We start from the raw sequence: 20,224 nt of genomic DNA, 5'->3' as shown, positions 1-20,224 counted from the left end.
TGGCCCATTCTGAACCTCAGAGGGAAGCCGCCACAACGATGGGGTAGAGCTCGTAGAGCGCGGATGAGTGGACGTTGTTGACTGACTGGGCCAGCAACGCCTGGAGCCACTCGGCAGCGAACCACCGACCACCGAAGTACCCCCCGTACCCGATGGAAGGTGCTGCGTCGGTGAAGAGCTGCAGATCCTCCGGAGATGACACGAAGTCCTGATAAAAGAATGTGATACCATTCCAGTGGGTCGGGAGCTGGTGCCACAGTCTCAGCTCTGAAAGACACTCGGGAGTGAAGGTGACTTGGTGGTGGAGCGAGGGGACTACAGATGCCATGAGGAGGAGGTGGGAAATGAAGGAGCGGCCTTGGGGGATGATGCGGATGGCGTAGTTAAAATGGCCAAGGAGTGAGAGGAGCTGCTGCTTGGTGCACTGCGGGGCGACGAGGTGGTCGGAGATGAGGAGTAGGATGCGGTTGAGCTGGGGGGAGTGAGGCTTGGAAAGTGACGGAGTGTGATGCCGAGGAACTCTATGGTGCCTTCGGTTTTCTCGGCTGCGAGGGGGATTCCGAGGCGGTTGAAGACAGACTTTAGGGTTGTGAGGCTTCTTGTTGGTGGTGCTAGTGCTAGAGGTCGATTATTAGTCGTTTCTTGCCTGAGTATTTGCGGGTGGCTACGCCAATGGGGCTGATGCGGTAGGTAGGGAAGGGGGGAGGGGAAGGGGCCGATCATAAAGCCGTTCTTAACCTCCTTTTGGAGGAGGGAAAGAACGGTCTCTGGATCGGTGGTGGCGGACAGGAGGTTGTCGCAGGTGTGGCTGGAGGAAGGTAGGGTGATGAGTCCGGGGGAGAAACCATAGTTGAGGCCGTCTAGGAAGAAGCGGATGAAGGTGGGATTGGGGTGGTTGGAGAGTTCCTTGGCTAGTTCTGGGATGATGATGGGGCTGAGGTGTATGGCCAGTCAGCTGCGTGATGGTTGTTTTGCTGGGTGGGGAGGGAGAGAAGACATGTTAAAGAGTGGGGCACTGGGCGCTGCTGGGAGATATCCTCTGGTGGCTGGGGGACATCCTGGGGCCGCTGGGGGACATCCTAAGGAAGATGGAGCCTGAAAAGGGAGAGTTAGGTTGTACTGAAAGAGGGAGGAGGTGGGGTGGGAGGGTGGAGGTGGGGTGCTGCGGCCTGCTGGAAATGGGAGGTGGGGCAGAAGGGAGAAAACCAGGTGGAAGTTGGATTAGTGGTGTAGTGTGTGATGGAGGGAGGATACTGGCCGTTTGCAGGATGGAGGAGGCTGAAGTGGCTGGAGCTCCTTTGGTTGAGTGATGGGAGTGGAGATGGTGGACGTCTGGGGAGAATGAGCATCTCTCAAATGTCACTGTGGCAGCGGGACGCTGCGTGACGTCACCGGAGCGGGACGGAGCCGCCGACTTTGTGACGGCGCCGCCACGCGACGTGGCAGCCTGACGCGAGGAGTTTCCGCGGCGACGCCGCCACTCGACACTGAAGCGTCTCCTGGGCTGGGAGGATGACGCGTGACGTCACGGCTGCGCGACAGACCCACGTTGGCTGAGGACGCTGCTGTTGTTGTGCCGCTGGGGCTGTTGCTGCACTGAGCAACGCTGGTGGACATGAGAAGTGTAAATAAAGCTTGTTTGTTAGCTGAGCGGGTGAAAGGAATGCCTTTGGCGATGAGGGCTCTTTGAAGGCCGACTACGGTCCAGTCTGACGCGAGGGTTGGTGCTGGTAGATTGGAGCCGCGAGGAGAGGGGACGGGATGGCTGGTTGGAGAAGCTGCTGCTGCTGGAGCTTGGTGGCCGGGGCGACGGGACGAGGTGCGGGATGACTTGAGCTGCTGGGCCAGTACCGGGTTCTGCTGGTGATCGTCCCCTTTCGGGGAGGAACGTGGACCCTCGCGGAACTCCCGGGGTGTCCGGTTCATGTTGGACGCGGCGGAACCAGGAGGTACATTGACCTGAGTCTACCGCGCAGCTGCTCTGGAGTGTCGGGCACGACGTCGAGATCGGCGGCGACGACGGCTCGGTGAGTACTGGTGTCGGCGGCCACAGGTTCGGCGGCGGCGGGTTCGGCGGTGGCGCCGATGAATAGAGCCTCGTCGCCCGAGGCATGGATGTTCAGCAGGGCGGCCATTCTGAGCATTGGATTTGCGATGCTGAGACAGGGAGCTAGATGAAGAATGAATACGAGTATTGATTCTCTTGACGTTAGTGTGTGCTATGTTTACTGGAAACTAGCACACTGGCATTTTTTAAACTTGCGTTTAAATACCCCTGGTGATAGGTGAGGTAGGAGTGGCCAGGCTGGTTGGAGGTGGGTGAGTGGTTGGCAAGGGTGGAGTTGGCAGTGGCAGGTGGGTTGTGCTTGGTTGTCTTCTGCTTGGCCAAACCTCCCGAACCTCAGTTGTTCCAACTCCACATGGTTGCACACTGGACGCGTTTTTCAGAAAACCCGATTGAGAAACGCAGCTAAAAATCCGAAAAACGCGCTCTGTGTGCAGGGACCTTAAAGGTCATGTTTTCCTCTGAACATGTTTTGAAAGAATGAATGGATCTTATTGGAGAGTCTCCTCACATAGTGTAGCAAGCTTTGATTATTATAATACAGAGATACAGATAAAGAGTTGCCCATCTTAACGTTCCTCCCATTGTAGATGAATGGCTTGACCAGCTCCATAACGGCATGTTCAGACACTCGCACGTCCAAGCTAGACATGGATGAGAGAGAGAAATGTGTTATTAGATGATATTATTTATTATCAAAAACTTGATGCCAAATGTGTCGATTTCGCTGTGTCTTCGTGGGTAACAGTTGTTCTCCCACGCTGATGGCTCCAGGTATGAAGCACTTTTGACAGTTCTCCATGAAACCTACCTCATGGCTCAGGTTAAAGGGTATAATTGTGTAAACATGATACCATTAAAAACATGTATAAAACACATTGACAAAGAGTAAGGACTTTTTAAACATACAGTATAATTGTATACATTTGTGTGAGGAGAAAAAGAGACAGAGTCTCTGCACATATAGTGTAGTGTGCTGTTGTTCCTCCATAGAACAGCAGCTTCTATTGTTCTGAAGGAATGAGCAGCACTCAGGGATGAATCATGATAATGGCTGATGATTGAAATTGACAAAACAAAACATTGAACCTGCAGTGTTCAACTTGTCAATGGCCAGTGGTTGTGTGTGTGGCATTCAATAGATCTCATGTTAATGATCACATTATGGATGGACAATAACAGCCCTATTGAAACTACAGCAACTATGAATGTCTATAATGCTCCATAATCTAATCTACCTGTAACAGTATGATTTATGGTTACAATGTGTAGATAATTATTTTTTTTGGAGAATCCTACAATAGTGAAAGTTAACGTATTATCAGTGTTTACCATCTTTTTAAGACAATATTTTTTCCCCCAATTATCCCACTATTCTCCATATGTGTGTGTGTGTGTGTGTGTGTGTGTGTGTGTGTGTGTGTGTGTGTGTGTGTGTGTGTGTGTGTGTGTGTGTGTGTGTGTGTGTGTGTGTGTGTGTGTGTGTGTGTGTAAACTTACTTGGCCCTGGAGGGCCAGGTGCTGCTTTTCGTCCGACCTCTACTCTAGAAAACTGCCCGGCATGGTTGAACCTGCTGAGGGTATGAACCCTCTCCGGTATAGCCTTCTGAGTCACGGAGGCACGCAAGCCTCCCCACCACGGCAAGGTAGCAGCACACGGAGAGGGTGTGTGAAGAAGCAACACAAAAGCAGAGTAAACTAGGATGCTAGTATCTGATCCTAAACAGAGCATATATACACTGTGGCAGAATACCTGAACATTGTGACCGACGACCCTAAACAAAGACAAATCTTAACTAGGTGCAGACTCAGTGAGCATAGTCTAGTCGAAAAAGGCTGAACTGTCTTCAGTCTTACAGTTAGTGGTGATAGCTAGCCAAATGATTAGTGTAAAATCACATAAGAGGAGTCAAATGTTTATTTGTACAGATTGAAATTAAGTATAGACATGTATGACCATTATTTCCAGTCCAGGATGGGAATGGAAAGTGTACTGTTGGTACAGTCTGCACTGTTATTATGCATTAACCTTACTGTAATTAAATGTGTTCATGCAAAATGCAAATTGCTCATGCAAAATCCTTTACTTACTATCTAATACAATTTCAACTTACCTTTATTGTGTTTTTTTAAAACATTACCATCATGTATACATTGATTGTTTTTTTCACTCTTAACATCAAGGCAAATGCAAAAAAAAAGGAAAACCATATATTGGTCTTAACATCACGTCCCATATGTTTTGTGATTCCGTATCTTGTAGTAAAGACCTGTTTTCATTATTTTGGATGTTATAGTTAACTGTGACCACACTCCCAACCAGAGAATGCTTGGTCAAGGTTAATATAGTTGGAATATGGAAGTCCATTTTGTCTGACCAGGCAAATGTTAACAAGGTACCTCATTGTTCATGGGTGAATATAAATAATTGCATTTTTAAATAGTATAACTGTGTACATTTGTGTGAGAATAAAGGTAGTGTTTTCCTCTGAACATGTTTTTAAATAATGAGTGAAACTCATTGGAGTCTCCTCACATAGTGTAGCAAGCTTTTTATTATAATAGCCTACAGGATATGTGGCATGGCCCAGGTTAAAAGGTATAATTGTGTAAACATGATACCATTAAAAAAGTGTATAAAACACATTGACAAAGATAATTGTATACATTTGTGTGAGGAGAAAAAGAGACATAGGCCTACAGTCTCTGCATATAGTGTAGTGTGCTGTTGTTCCTCCATAGAACAGCAGGTTCTATTGTTCTGAAGGAATGAGCAGCACTCAGGGATGAATAATGATAATGGCTGATGATTGAAATTGACAAAACAAAACATTGAACATGCAGTGATCAACTTGTCAATGGCCAGTGGTTGTGTGTGTGGCATTCAATAGATCTTGTGTGTGTGTGTGTGTGTGTGTGTGTGTGTGTGTGTGTGTGTGGTGTGTGTGTGTGTGTGTGTGTGTGTGTGTGTGTGTGTGTGTGTGTGTGTAAAGAAGCAACACAAAAGCAGAGTAAACTAGGATGCTATCTGATCCTAAACAGAGAATACACTGTGGCAGAATACCTGAACATTGTGACCGACCGTAAACAAAGACAAATCTTAACAAGGTGCAGACTCAGTGAGCATAGTCTAGTCGAAAAAGGCTGAACTGTCTTCCGAGAGAAGACATCCACTGCACAAATGAAGTGGAAACTGAGCCGTTGTAGGCTACCGAGACATCAGAGACACAACTTTGACTTTCAAATGTACATAAATGTTGTTTTGATTGTACTGTATTGTTCCACTTTTTGCTTTGGCAATGCAAACGTGTGTGGGAGGGGGGGGGGGGGGGGGGTAAAAAGACAACAACAAAGAATGTGTAGACTGATCAGCTGTGGTCTGACGTAATGTCTGACGTAATGAAATCACACCTGTGTGAACTGGGTGACCATAGCAACCATGCTCATTTTTTGGTACGAACAGACAGACAGACAAACTAACAAAGCCAGTTGTAGGAGTGGTTTACACCACTCAAAAAAGGAATATGTGCAAACAGCTGCCACAGATTCATAAAAAACGAGCTAAATGGATTGAATTGTATATTCAATGTTCCTATGTATTCAATGAGATGTGTATCTGTAAGATACATCTGAGATACACATACGATATTTACATCGGTCAAACACACCCATAACATCGTCACCTTATTAAACTAATTGCCTAAGTCATTTTTTCAAGGTTTTCAGGAAACACAAAAAACTGTGCCAAATGTAGAATATATTATATTTCTTAATTATTTCAATTCCAAAAAATATGAAAAAATATGACTATTGACATACAAATAAAGGTGTATGTCAATCATGTAACATGTAAGGATAAAATGACTTAGGCCTAGGCCAATATCTGAACATGCCATTTTAACTTAGGCAATTATAAACCTTATTTAGGCCAAATTACTTCTGCAGTAAGTGACTTAGGCAAAATGTTTTTAGGTCAGCCACAGAGTGTTTAAAATAATATCAGAGCACAAAAACATTTGATACTGAATGGGAGTGAATGGGAGGTACTGTTACTATGGGACTGATACTATGGGAGTGAATTGGACTGAATGGGAGTGAATTGGACTGAATGGGAGTGAATGGGAGGTACTGTTACTATGGGAGTGAATGGGAGTGAATGGGAGTGAATGGGATTTAATGGGACTGAATGGGAGTGAATGGGAGTGACAGTTCCATAGTAACATTACCTCCCATTCACTCCCACTCACTCCCATTCACTCCCTTTCACTCTGAATGGGAGTGAATGGGATGAATGGGAGTTACAGTCCCATAGTAACAGTAGCTCCCATTCACTCCCATTCACTCCAATTCAGTCCAGTTCACTCCCATTCACTCCCATAGTAACAGTACCCCCCATTCACTCCAATTCACTCCCATAGTATCAGTATCAGTGTTTAAAATAATATCAGAGCACAAAGACATTTGATACTGAATGGGAGTGAATGGGAGGTACTGTTACTATGGGACTGATACTATGGGAGTGAATGGGAGGGAATGGGACTGAATGGGACTGAATGGGACTGAATGGGAGGTAGTTACTATGGGAGTGAATGGGAGTAAATGGGAGGTACTGTTACTATGGGACTGATACTATGGGAGTGAATTGGACTGAATGGGAGTGAATTGGACTGAATGGGTGTGAATGGGAGGTACTGTTACTATGGGAGTGAATGGGAGTGAATGGGACTGAATGGGAGTTAATGGGACTGAATGGGAGCGAATGGGAGTGAACGGGAGTGAACAGGACTGAATGGGACTGAATGGGAGTGAATGGGAGGTACTGTTACTATGGGACTGATACTATTGGAGTGAATGGGACTGAATGGGAGTGAATGGGATGAATGGGAGTGACAGTCCCATAGTAACAGTACCTCCCACTCACTCCCATTCACTCCCATTCAGTCCAGTTCACTCCCATTCACTCCCATAGTAACAGTACCCCCCATTCACTCCCATTCACTCCCATTCACTCCCATAGTATCAGTCCCATAGTAACAGTACCTCCCATTCACTCCCATTCACTTCCATTCATTCCCATTCACTCCCATTCACTCCAATTCACTCCCATAGTATCAGTCCCATAGTAACAGTACCTCCCATTCACTCCCATAGTATCAGTCCCATAGTACAGTGCCTCCCATTCAGTCCCATTCACTCCCATTCATTCCCATTCACTCCCATTCACTCCCATTCAGTCCCATTCAGTCCCATTCAGTCCCATTCACTCCCATAGCATCAGTCCCATAGTAACAGTACCTCCCATTCACTCCCATTCTATCAGTCCCATAGTAACAGTACCTCCCATTCACTCCCATTCAGTCCCATTCGCTCCCATTCAGTCCCATTCTATCAGTCCCATAGTAACAGTACCTCCCTTTCACTCCCATTCACTCCCATTATATCAGTCCCATAGTAACAGTACCTCCCATTCACTCCCATAGTATCAGTCCCATAGTACAGTACCTCCCATTCAGTCCCATTCAGTCTCATTCAGTCCCATTCTATCAGTCCCAAAGTAACAGTACCTCCCATTCACTCCAATTCAGTCCCATTCACTCCCATTTTGAAAGGTGTGTTAAAATGGCACATTTTATTATGACTTACGGCCGGGCTACACCGGGCAATTTTGCGCGCGTGCGTATGCGTTTGCTGCGCGCGTTTACTGCACGCGTACAGTGCGTTTGGATAGGACCAATATATGTCAATGATACCAGCTACACCAGATGCACGGATACCGCGGGCCATCCTACGCGTGCTCTAAAATTAGGATCGGTTCTAATTTTTTTACGTGCGTATGCCCCATACGCGCGTATATTGCCTCCAAATAGAGTAGTAATACTTGTAGTAGCCCTAAAATATTTTGGACCCCAATGGAAACAAGCCACAGGCTTTTAAATACTCTTCGTAGACCTTGCATTGAAAACTGTGCTTTTATGTGTTTTTTTCTGCAAGCTAATAATAAAATCAATATATTTATTCAGGAACCGTTTGGACACCTCTTGGGTCCTAGTACCATTCTAAAGTTTATGTCACGTTGTTGCTCGCTACTCTGCAGCTATGCCGGGGAAGAAATCGAACTGGCCGAAATTGGAAATCGATGAGTATCGTTTAATTTATGAGGTCGAGAAAAGGCCTCATTTATATGATTTCAGAAATCCTATGTACAGGAAGATTACTTCAGAGTCGTTTGCTGCCATTGCGGTTTTGCTCGGCCACACAGGTATGTTGACAAAGTTTAAACACATTTCTACAAAAAATAAAATGCACTGTAGCATTATACTTGGTGTATGCAATGAACATAGGCCTACGATTATTTATTATTATTCTGTCATTTGATCTCATAGCCTACATGAACAACAATGACCAACAACTTGTCCATTGAACTGTACACAAAAGTGAAATTATATTATCACCACAAACTTGTTTGTGACAAGCACACCTTTATTAACTTTCTGTTAACTTAAGTGCACTCATTTCATTAAACATAAACAAAATATGTTGCATTTCTAACTATTTACAACATTATTTACAACTATTTACAAATCGTCATTGATTAGAATGACAGTCAGGCCGGGTGAAAAATCACACCCATGTGAATCACACCCATGCACAGATTCTCATCTCCAATACAGCAGTGGTTCCAAAGTGGGGTCCAGCTACCCCCAGGGGTCCTTAGAGGGAGTTCCAGGTAAATGATAGTTTGGAACCAAATGGACCCTTCCCCAAATTTTCCACAATGGCCTGTAGCGCAACCATGAGGCTGATTTTTGCAAAACACATTTCTTTATATTACTCATACAGATTTGATCCATACATCACGCAAATAGTTACACACTATCTCTACAGTCATGTGATCAATACGGACCTGTCTGCTTCACAATATCACAAACGCTATAATCCTTGTGGAGAACCGTGCACCCCAATGTAGTCATATGTCAATTAATTAGTTCCAAATTCCTTCCTTCCAATTAATTCCAAAGGCTGCCTAGTATTCCTGGCTCGCCATTCTCTCCTGCCATGGCACACTGCCCTCTGCAGAGTTAAAGTAGAGACAGAAATCGTCCCTAACTTCCAAGGCCTCTCTCGAATTTCTATTCCCTACACTAATGTTGGTGGCTTGCTGGAGTGCCAATCCTCTCTCCTCCACCTCCCTCATGAAGGCTCGGATCTCACGGTGGTGGGTGAGATAGTTGTGGAGGAGGCATGCAGCAAGGATGACCTGATCTACGTTGTTAGGCATCATGTTTATTTTGGTGTGGAATACTCTCCACCTCACCGCAAGTATACCAAAGGCACACTCCACCACCATACGTGCCCGAGACAACCTGTAGTTATATATTCTCTTCTGGCGGTCTATATTGTTTTCGGGATAGGGCTTCATTAGGTACGGTTTCAGGGGAAAAGCCGCATCGCCCACAATCACGTATGGCATAGGCCTATCTACAAGCCCTGGCAAAGGGGCATCAGCAGGAACATGCAGTGTTGCTGCCTGCATCCCCATCCCAAGTGGAGAATTCTTGAAGATGCCGCCATCACTTCCTTTTCCATAATCTCCTACTTGAACATAGCGGAAATGGTAGTCGGCATCGACAAGGGCCAGCAAAACAATGGAGAATGTTTTTTTATAGTTAAAAAACATGCTTCCAGAATTATGGGGCGCATGAATCTGGACATGCTTCCCATCTAATGCACCAATGCAGTGTGGGAAGTTCCAGCGCTGTTCAAATCTTTCTGCCATCTGCAGCCATGTGTCTTCTGTAGGTGTAGGCATATGTGTTTGCATCATCCTCTTGACAAAGGCTTGACATGTTTGGTGGACACAGTTTGCCACAGTTAGCCTGCCCAGACGGTAGTCGAATGCCAGACTTGCAAAGTCGTGTCCAGTTGCCAAGAATCTGTAAAGAATGAGATAGAAATAAGCACAGTAGATAGATAGATAGAATACTTTATTGGCAGTTTAAGAAAATTACAGAAAATGACATAATTAAAAAAAAACGCCAAATGGAATTAGACACAAAAAAGCCTTCGCTTGTTTCCATTGTGGTCCACTTTGTAACATGAAACTATACACAAACATACTGTACAAACAAAACAACCATGGAACATATAATAAATACTCCTTATATATAAGGCTGGGAGCTATATACATAGGACAAGAGGTACCCTGAGAGAATAGTCCAGAGCATGGGAGATGGGCTATCCAGGGTCGGAAGCTAACTATGACCAGTTAGTGTGTAGATGGAGCCATGATTTCAGGTCTTTCCTAAATCTTGCAATAGAATTTAGGGATTTCAGGGCTGGAGGGAGTGCATTCCACAGAGTAGTGGCTGCGTAGTAAAAAGCATTTTTTCCCTTGAGTGTCTTGAAACTGGGGGGAACTAGATCATATGGACTTCCTCTGGTTGAGTACCTGTGAGCATCCCTCACTCTGGGCAGGTAGACCAGCAGGTACTTAGGAACAGAGGCATCTAGGATCTTGAATACCAGACACAATGAGAGCTGAGATACTCTCTCCTCCACTCTTAGCCATCCCAGGCTACTAAAGTGGGCAGAGGTAAGATGAGACCTGGGGTTCAATTTTAGTACTAACCTCACAAGCTTGTTTTGGGAGGTCTGCAGCTTTGTTTTCAATAGCTTGGAGATACATCTGTACCATGAAGTACAAGCATAGTCAAAGTGGCACTGGATGAGGGCACCGGCCAAGGTCCTCATAGCACTGCTGTTGACATAAGGGGATATCCTGCCCAAGAAACGAGTTCTCTGGTTGACCTTTGAGATAACTTTCATTGCCATTTTTTCACCCGTGAGTTTGTTATCTAGTATACAACCCAAGTAAGTGACCTCTTCCCTATTTGTGACCACACTGTCACCCACTCTAACTGTGAAGCCCGGGGACTTGTTGAGGTTATGACTTGAACCAAACAGAATAGACTCAGTTTTCCCAAGGTGCAGTGACAATTTGTTGTCGGAGAGCCAAAGACAGATGCTACCGAGCTCTGTGCTGAGTACTCTCTCGACCTGCGACTTATCTTTGTCCGAGACCAGGAGAGCTGAGTCGTCTGCGAACAAGAACAGATTGCATTTACATGCCGAGTTCATGTCGTTTACATAAATTAGAAACAGTAGAGGCCCTAGGATGCTCCCTTGGGGGACCCCACACTCTACTGGGAGGGAAGTAGACAGGGTACCATTCACATCGACCACCTGTTTCCTTCCCTCAAGGTAAGATCTCACCCAGTTTAACGATGGGCCATCAAAACCGATTGCCTTCAGCTTGTTTAGCAGTATGGAGTGGTTCACAGTGTCAAACGCCTTTTGGAGGTCCAGCATGACCATGCCGCAGTACTTGCCTGAGTCCACCTCACGTCTGATGTTATCAGTCAAGTATAACAGACATGTATCAGTAGAGTGAGATTTTCTGAAGCCTGACTGGAATTCAAAAATAAGCTTGTTATTAAGCAGATATGAATTTATCTGTTCATATACTAGTCTCTCTATGACCTTTGAGATGGAACAAAGGATGGACACAGGGCGGTAGTTCCCAGGGTCCAACTTGCTACCCTTTTTATAGAGCGGAACTACTCTTGCAAGTTTGAATTCCTGCGGGACATGGCCCTGCCTGATGGACAGGTTCGTAATGTGAGCCACAACGGGGGCAATAGAAACCGCTGCATCTCTGAGGAACCTAGTGGGGATACCATCATGGCCAGTAGCCTTAGTTGGCTGTAAGGCGCTGAGTTTTAATAACACGTCCTCTGTTGATACGCACGAGATTTTGAAGCTGTCTTCAACAGCACCAAGACTTTTGTAAAAAGATTTTATATGCTGCTCTCCATAAAGGCCTGAATGGGAGGGCAACTTGTCCACCAGTGTGGAAGCTATGGTTGTGAATAAACCATTTAGGCAGTTAGCCACGTTCAGCTTATCAGAGATGAGCGAGCCATTTATTTTAATGTTTAAATTCGTGATCTTTGTTTTGAGCCTGTTGTTACAGCCCAGTTCCTTAAGGGACTTCCAAAGTTTTTGGGGCTTTTTCTTGTTTTCTTCAATTTTCTCATTGAAGTATGTTTGTTTAGCTGTCTTGATCATGCCATTGACCTTGTTTCGCAATTGTTTGCAATTGTCGAACAGCTGCTCATCTCTGTTTTTTCTGAACTTGGCATAACTCTCATTTCTCATTTTCATGGCCATTAGGATGTCGGCATTCATCCATGGTTGAGTTCTCGCTTTCGCCCTAATGACTTTCATGGGAGCCAGGCTGTCAACCACTGATAGAAAGGCAGATTTAAAACGAGACCAGGCCTCTTCTGTAGATGTACAGTTAAGGACGTTTGACCAGTCCAGATTCTCCAGAGCTGTATTTAATGCTTCACAGGTGTAGTTTTTTAATGATCTGAATCTGATTGTGTTATGACAATTGACTGCAGATTTGTGAAGTTTGCGAGTACAATAAATGATATCATGATCACTTATACTGCACTGTATGACACCGCTTCTGGAGATCTTGGTCAGGTCATTTGTCAAGATGAGGTCTAAGATGGTTTGAGAGTCGGGGCATACTCTTGTATATTGAGAAATCAACTGAACCAGGTTATGCAGGCTACAGTAATTTCGGAAGGACTTATAGATTGCCGTGTCTTTTACCAAAATATTGGTGTTGACGTCGCCAATCAAGATTGCCCCCGAACATCCTATGTCAGTTGATACATCATCTAACAGGTTGTAAAAGGTGGATTGGGAGGGAGGTCTATACAGAGCCCCAATCAAGAAGGGTTTTGTTTTGGGGAGGTTGATATCAAGCCAAACTGCTTCAATGTCCTTGTTGTCCATCTCGGACCGGACGTTGAAGCTGATATCTGCTCTGACATAGACACAGACTCCTCCTCCATTGCGATCTCTGTCCTTTCTGATGACTGTATAGTTTTCTATCTCTATCTCGGTGTCCTTGATGGAATCATCGAGTCTAGTTTCAGAAAAGGAAATGATACCAACCCTGCCATTGTCAAACATGTCTCTGACTTGATCAATGTATAGTACGAGACTACGTATGTTCAAATGAACAATATGTAACCCTCTAGCCGAAAAAATGTCCACAATGTCCTCAATAGTGTTCGTACTGTTCAGATTGTCCTCCAAAGGCATGCATGAATGTGTGGGGGCGGGGAAGGGTGTTGAGGGGAGGGTAGGGGACACAGGACGAGACACAGGACCAGGATTTCGTTCGATATTGCCAGATAAAATTAGCAAAAGAATGATTAAGCATCGTTTTCTGTTGTGTGCAACTACACGGTCTTTGTTGTCATGAGATGACCCCAGCTTTGTATTTATTTGACACTGAAAACAATCCTGTAGTATCATGAGAGCTGGTAGGTGTGCATAGCAGGCAAGATTATAACTCATAGAGTTAGCAACAGACACCAAAAGAAAGCTGAAAGGATTCTGAGTGGAACATGTTCTTTTGCAAGTTGCACTCACCCCACAGTCAAGTGTTAATTTGAAACGGCATGTTTTTTCATTTCTAATTTAAATTCCCCTTTCTAATTCACATTAAAGCAATGTAGAGACAGGTGGAAGTCAATACGGGACGCCTTTGTCAGGTACAAGAACCTGCCCACGCCCAGTGGATCAGGTGCTGCAGAGAAAGGAACCCCACCAAAATGGTACAAAGAACTAAGTTTCCTGAATTCAAATACGAAGAGCAGAAAGTAAGTACATCACAAAAGGGCTATATGTGGTTATATTTGTGAGTGATGCTAACCACTCGTGAGAGTGAGAGAGAGAGAGAGAGGGAGGGAGGGAGAGAGACTATAAAGCAGTGGTTTTGAACGTTTACTTCACGTTTGTACAGTCTTTATACTGTAATAATTATATTTTTTATGCAGATCCCAGAAACCATGAAATAGACACCAAGTTTGCATTTCTAGCTCATCTGGTTCAGAAGTTAGAGCCAAAACCTATTTTCTTGGTACTAATATTGTGGCGGCCATATTGGGGAGGCCATATTGGATTTCATGGAAACTTGCAATACAAAAAATGTTCGTATTCATATCATTAATCAACCTGAGAAGTTTCGTGGAAATATCTCTCAGTTAAAAATGTTGCCCTATTCACCCCCCATTATAACTAATAGGGGCTAATATTGGGGCGGCCATATTGGATTTCATGGAAACTTGCAATACAAAAAATGTTCGTATTCATATCATTGATCAACCTGAGAAGTTTCGTGGAAATATCTCTCAGTTAAAATCTTTGCCCTATTCACCCCCCATTATTGCGAACGCAGTGATTGCGAACGCAGTGAGCATTTACTATGAGACCCAGCAGATCACGTCTGTGTGTCTGTGTGTCTGTGTGTGTGTCACGCTGTAACACCACCCGCCCACCACCAGAGGGCGCAGCTGTATCACACACAAAAACACACACACACATGCACGCACGCACACACACACACACACACACACGCACGCACGCACGCACACACACACACACACACACACACACACACAAAAAAAACTTAACTTAAAAAAAAACTTAACTTAAAAAAAAACGTAACTTAAAAAAAAAAATTAAAAAGGAAAAACGCACACACACAAAAAACTTAACTTAAAAAAAAACTTAACTTAAAAAAAAACTTAACTTAAAAAAAAACCTCGAAAAGGAAAAACGCACACACACACAAAACTTAACTTAAAAAAAAACTTAACTTAAAAAAAAACTTAAAGAAAAAACTTTAAAAAAAAAACCTAAAAAAGAAACACGCACGCACGCACACATACACACACTAAAAAAATAACTTGAAAAAACATTTAATTTAAAAAAACTTAACTTAAAAAAAACCTTAAAAAGTACGTAATTTATTCTAATTGTTGTTATTGCAATTTACGAGCTGCGTTCGCTTCCCGCGTTTGCGCGTCTTACTTGTAACTAATATTGGGGCGGCCATATTGGATTTCATGGAAACTTGCAATACAAAAAATGTTCGTATTCATATCATTGATCAACCTGAGAAGTGGTCGTGGAAATATCTCTCAGTTTAAAAAATTGCCCTATTCACCCCCCATGATAACTAATAGGGGCTAATATTGGGGCGGCCATATTGGATTTCATGGAAACTTGCAATACAAACAATGTTCGTATTCATATCATTGATCAACCTGAGAAGTTTCGTGGAAATATCTCTCAGTTTAAAAAATTGCCCTATTCACCCCCCATTATAACTAATAGGGGCTAATATTGGGGCGGCCATATTGGACTTTTGCCCAAAAATTTACCGGGTTGTCCATATAGGGGTCATAGATATTATTTGGTATTTGGTGACTCATATGAATAGACTATGTGACAACCAGGTATAGTCTGGTGACCACCGGAGAGACGGGTGACAGCCGGAATGTAGACGGCACCCCGGGAGCAGTATGGGTTAGCGCCCCTGCTTGCATCCTCCGTGAGGAGGAAGCCCAAAAACCTTCGATGAGGCCTTTAGGAGGGCCATTCGAGCCGCAGGTGGAGTCTGCAGTACTACCGTTGCCCAGCGGTGGAGTCTCCACCACTCCGGAATGAAGTGTCTGGTGCTGGGAGTCTGGTGCAACGCACAGGTCCTGGCGGTACTCCTGGTGAGAGCAGGAGTGGACCTGGTGAGACGTAGGAGGGGCCCGGACAGGAGGCAACCCACAGAGCCTAGTCCCTCCACTTACCAGAATTGTACCTCTCAGTCCCGGCATAGTAGTTCCGGAGTGGTTCCAACGGATTGTGCGGCCCTGTCTTTCCCTAGTGGTCTGATCGAGGGTAGCTACTGGGACGTAAGTCGGGACTTGATCACCCCGGCTGGGTCACCCGAGTGAGGGGTATGATGTTCGCGAGACCCGAAACCCTGATGACCTTGGGATAAATCACTGAGGATACGTCCCAGTTGCATCCAGGCGATGTTATTTTCGTACTTAAAGTACCCAAAGTGTCCTAAATTTATAAAAATATTTTGAAAATAGCAGATCTCCCCAAGCTCACAATGTGTCGCATCGCGGCCCATGTGAGCTTGTAGATCGGCTATTTTTAAATGCCCGAAATCTATATATGTTAGGGCTATTGTATGTAAGTTTTGTAATAATAATCAAAATCTACAAATGAATTAGTAACTAAAGTTTTCAAATAAATGTAATGGAGTAAAAGTAGGCTACAATTTGTGGATTTGTACAAGTATTGGGGCAGGGGGCAGTGTCTTGAGTGTACAGGGTTTGATGAGGGCCCAGCAGTAGGGCCGGGCCTTAATCTTCGGGCCTGTTGAATGGAAAGGTATCAGTCAAAAGAGAGACATCGAAGTGGAAGGACAGGTGGAGAAGGATCAACATATGGAATGTCAGATCAGGAAGGACAGGTGGAGAAGGATCAACATATGGAATGTCAGAACGGGTCAGCTCCATATAGAGATCTAAGGGTTTGAGGTTTGAGGTCAGATGTAGAGTTGCTGGCCTGCTCCATTATGCAGATCTAGGTGATGATCCAGTCTTCTCCATGTATGCCTATCCAGGGTTTGGTGAGGTCAGTGTCATGATCTTCATATATGGAGATGGCCATATATGGAGACGTGATGTCACGAGGCGTGATGTCACGAGGTGTGATGTCATGAGGTGTGGACTGATGACTATATTATGGCGTGACACTGACTGACTGACTGACTGACGGGATATGTAGGTTTTCATATTAAACTGTGTATATCTGTGTATATCAAAACAAAACTTGTAGCCTACTTAGGTACAATACTTAAGTAAATGTACTTAGATTTTTTCCACCACTGCAAATACAATGCAAAAAATATTGAACACAAAGGGTTTGTTTGATTGATTGATTGAAAGTTGTATTCACAGTTTGTAGAATTTGGGTACAGTTCAAACGAAGGTACAGGACACAAACTGCTATGAGGATAAAACCAGAAAAAACACTAAGACTTGTTTGTTTACATCAGGGTCCTCCATTTTCAATTTATCAGAAAGATGGGTAACAGGGTTACAGGTCAAGTGGACACTTAATGGATCAACAGGTCACTTGTACACCTTGGATGAGTGTGTGGGCATTAGGGATATGTGGGCACTAGGTACAGGGTTGTAGTTTTCCTGGCACCTTGGTCGATTACCTTTGACCTCAGTACATTTTATTCTCAGTAGTAATTCTTATAGTGGGGCACCTAGGGGTATAACTGGGCACCTGGACAACTTTGCACTGGGTAAAGGTGGGCAGTTTCTTTGCCACCTTGGTCGGGTACCATTGACATCAGTACATTTTATTCTTAGTAGTAACATTCTTCTTGTGTGCAGTGAGATTAAGTATTGGCCTAAATTGGACATCATATATCTCTGATTGCACACTGTATGTGTATGCCCAGGCAAACATATTAATGCAGACATTTTGTAAGTGCTCTTCAGATGTCAAGGTTTAACCTTTTAAAGCATTTTGCACACCATTGTACACCATCACTTGTTTACCTGTATTTATGTATCATAATTTCCTGGGAAAACAGACAAGTATAACATTAAAACACCAAAAGGGGTTCTCGCCCTTAATGGGTTAAAAAGATGTTTAATAATTAACCCTAGAACACTAAACACGGGTGATTTTCACCCGGACGATTATATTTTAGTACTTTCATAATGTTGCTGATGTCTGAGGTGGGCGGGTCTTTCAGTACCTTCATGATGCTCAGTGACATCATAATGTTGCTGATGTCTGAGGTGGGCGGGTCTTTCAGTAACTTCATGATACTCAGTGACATCATAATGTTGCTGATGTCTGAGGTGGGCGGGTCTTTCAGTACCTTCATGATGCTCAGTGACATCATAATGTTGCTGATGTCTGAGGTGGTCGGGTCTTTCAGTAACTTCATGATGCTCAGTGACATCATAATGTTGCTGATGTCTGAGGTGGGCGGGTCTTTCAGTACCTTCATGATGCTCAGTGACATCGTAGAAGGTATGTTTGTTTTCCTGCCCACATTCCTGGTTATTTCTACAGGCAGGTGTTTGGGTGAATTTCACTCAAAAGAGGAAAATCCTATACACCCACAATGGACTTTTTTTATTTAATTCTTCTTCACTGGACCATTCTCACATGTCTTAGGAATGGGTGGACCAAAGGAGAAGTTCCCAACTTAATTTCTCTTTTTTTGAGGAATATCTTTAAAATAATATGCAAGTTTTTCACTGATTTTGTCCCCCTATCTATTTTTCGTTTTTTTGTGATTCAAGAGTAAAAAAATATATATTGTTAAACATCTGCATTACTTAATTTTCAAGAACTCTACACAATTAGAGAATATAAAAGAACTGTTATTTTGCTTGTTGTGGACAAAATGTTATCGATAACAAAATATTCTTTCGTTTTGGGTCTGAGAGGTTGAATCTCATCAAATGGTGGTTCCGTGGCTCAAATGCCGAATAAATAATGGGCCTTGACATGAAAAGGGTTGAAAACCGCTGCTCTAAAGTATTATTTCTTTGCCCCCCCCCCCCCACCCCCCCGCCAGTCACAAGCAGAGCTGTGAGCAGTACCAGCAAGATCTTCTGGCTCAGATGAAGCACCGCCAGGGTCTGCTGGAGGCCGACCGGGCTCAGACGGAGACGGAACGCCAGCAGGGTCTTCTGGTCCAGGAGCGCTACCGCCACAAGATGGACGACATCTTGTCTCAGCCTCTCTCCTCCTCCTCCTCCTCCTCCGCTGTCACGTCTGTCCACCCCTTTAGACGCTCAGCGGTGCAGTGTTGATTTTGTAAGGCATTTTTTATTTTAGTTTGCGTCATTTTATAGTCATTTTACTCACCTGGAATGTTTCAGTGTTCGTGTAGTCGACGAAATATCATTGTCGACCACAATGTATTTTGGCGGGCCTTGGCGAAGGTTGGCGAAAGGGCCTTTCTTGTGTGGAATTTGCATGTTCTTCCCGTGTCCCCTAGTGTAGGTACCCTCACAAAAACATGCAGTAATCCTGGTCTGTAAACTACCTCCCCCTGGCCTGCCGGGGCGCCTGATGGAGGGGAAAGGAACTGGTTGGAATAACGTGTTCCTTCCACGCTCTACGTCCAACCAGGGAAATTCCCCCCTGTCAGGTGTAAAGGAGCGACTTGGACACTCATGCATGTAGGAAGCATGAGTTCAAGTCCGTTGCTCTCCCCAGGTTGGCGGAGGGTGTGTAGAGCCCAGGATCACATTAGATAATTGACAGAGGGGGTGAAAAATGGGTTACTTATTGGGTTAATTATTATTATAATTTTTAAGATATATTTAGTCTTGTACTTTTAGTGATCATAGCTTAGTTTTCATGTGGTTTCCATTTAGTTTTCGTCAGTGTAAATAAGGTAGTCGACGAACATTTATAGTTTGACTAAAACACTGCAGCGGTGGCGGAAAGTAACTGCGTTTACTGTTTTTAGGTGCTATAACTACTATTTCCAGTACTTTTACTTTACTGCTCCCACCTCAGATCCAAATGTTGTACTTTTTTTACTCCATTGCATTTATTTGAAATCTTTACTTATTATAGTTACTTTGTTTTTCATCATTATTACAATACACGCTTAATTTCGGCCATTTGAAAATAGCAGATCTGCAAGCTCACTTTTCTATTGAAAATCCCCACGGAGAAGTCTTATAGATTGTGTCATATAAGAACCAAAAATAAATACATTGGTATGTGACTGTGTTGTGTTGTGAGTGAAAGTGGTTCTCTAAGTGTTCTAGTTCAGTCACATAACTCACAAATAGATTGAACCGATATTTAAAGATGGCGTGCCATAGTTTTGTACATTTTCTGTTTTTTTTTTACAGAACCTTTCCCACGTACCGATCAGAATACTGGTGCACCAACCAACCAAACAGACAACAAACCGCCAGTACACGCAACAGGAGAAGAAACCGATCAGGCCGCATTGCTTAGCCCAGTTGATGATGGGAAATACATTTAGGCCTGACGTCGAAATTTAAAAAATTTAAAAAATCCTGACAGTTTTCTGAAATACTTATGTTTCTGTATCAGTGGTGCTCAATATTTTATGTCAAGGACCCCAAAAAATATATGTAATTGGCCACCGACCCCATCTGAAAATATGTTGTTCCAGGGACCCCTCCCAGAAGCAAAGAT

The 20,224-nt window shown here is 44.0% G+C and overlaps 1 long non-coding RNA gene across 1 annotated transcript; it reads left to right on the top strand.

Annotated features, from left to right (window-relative positions):
- Nucleotides 1-13,680: 13,680 nt before the first annotated feature.
- Nucleotides 13,681-19,993, top strand: LOC306924194. The gene is made up of 3 exons (XR_013790139.1): nucleotides 13,681-13,809; nucleotides 18,721-18,856; nucleotides 19,912-19,993. It is a non-coding gene; the product is annotated as an uncharacterized lncRNA (long non-coding RNA).
- The last annotated feature ends 231 nt before the right edge of the window (nucleotides 19,994-20,224 follow it).

The sequence above is a fragment of the Electrona antarctica genome (genome assembly GCF_951216825.1).
Source record: "Electrona antarctica genome assembly, chromosome: 6".
Lineage (NCBI taxonomy): Eukaryota > Metazoa > Chordata > Actinopteri > Myctophiformes > Myctophidae > Electrona > Electrona antarctica.
The sequence above is the reverse complement of the archived record's forward strand: the minus strand, read 5'-3'. Positions and strand labels throughout refer to the sequence as shown.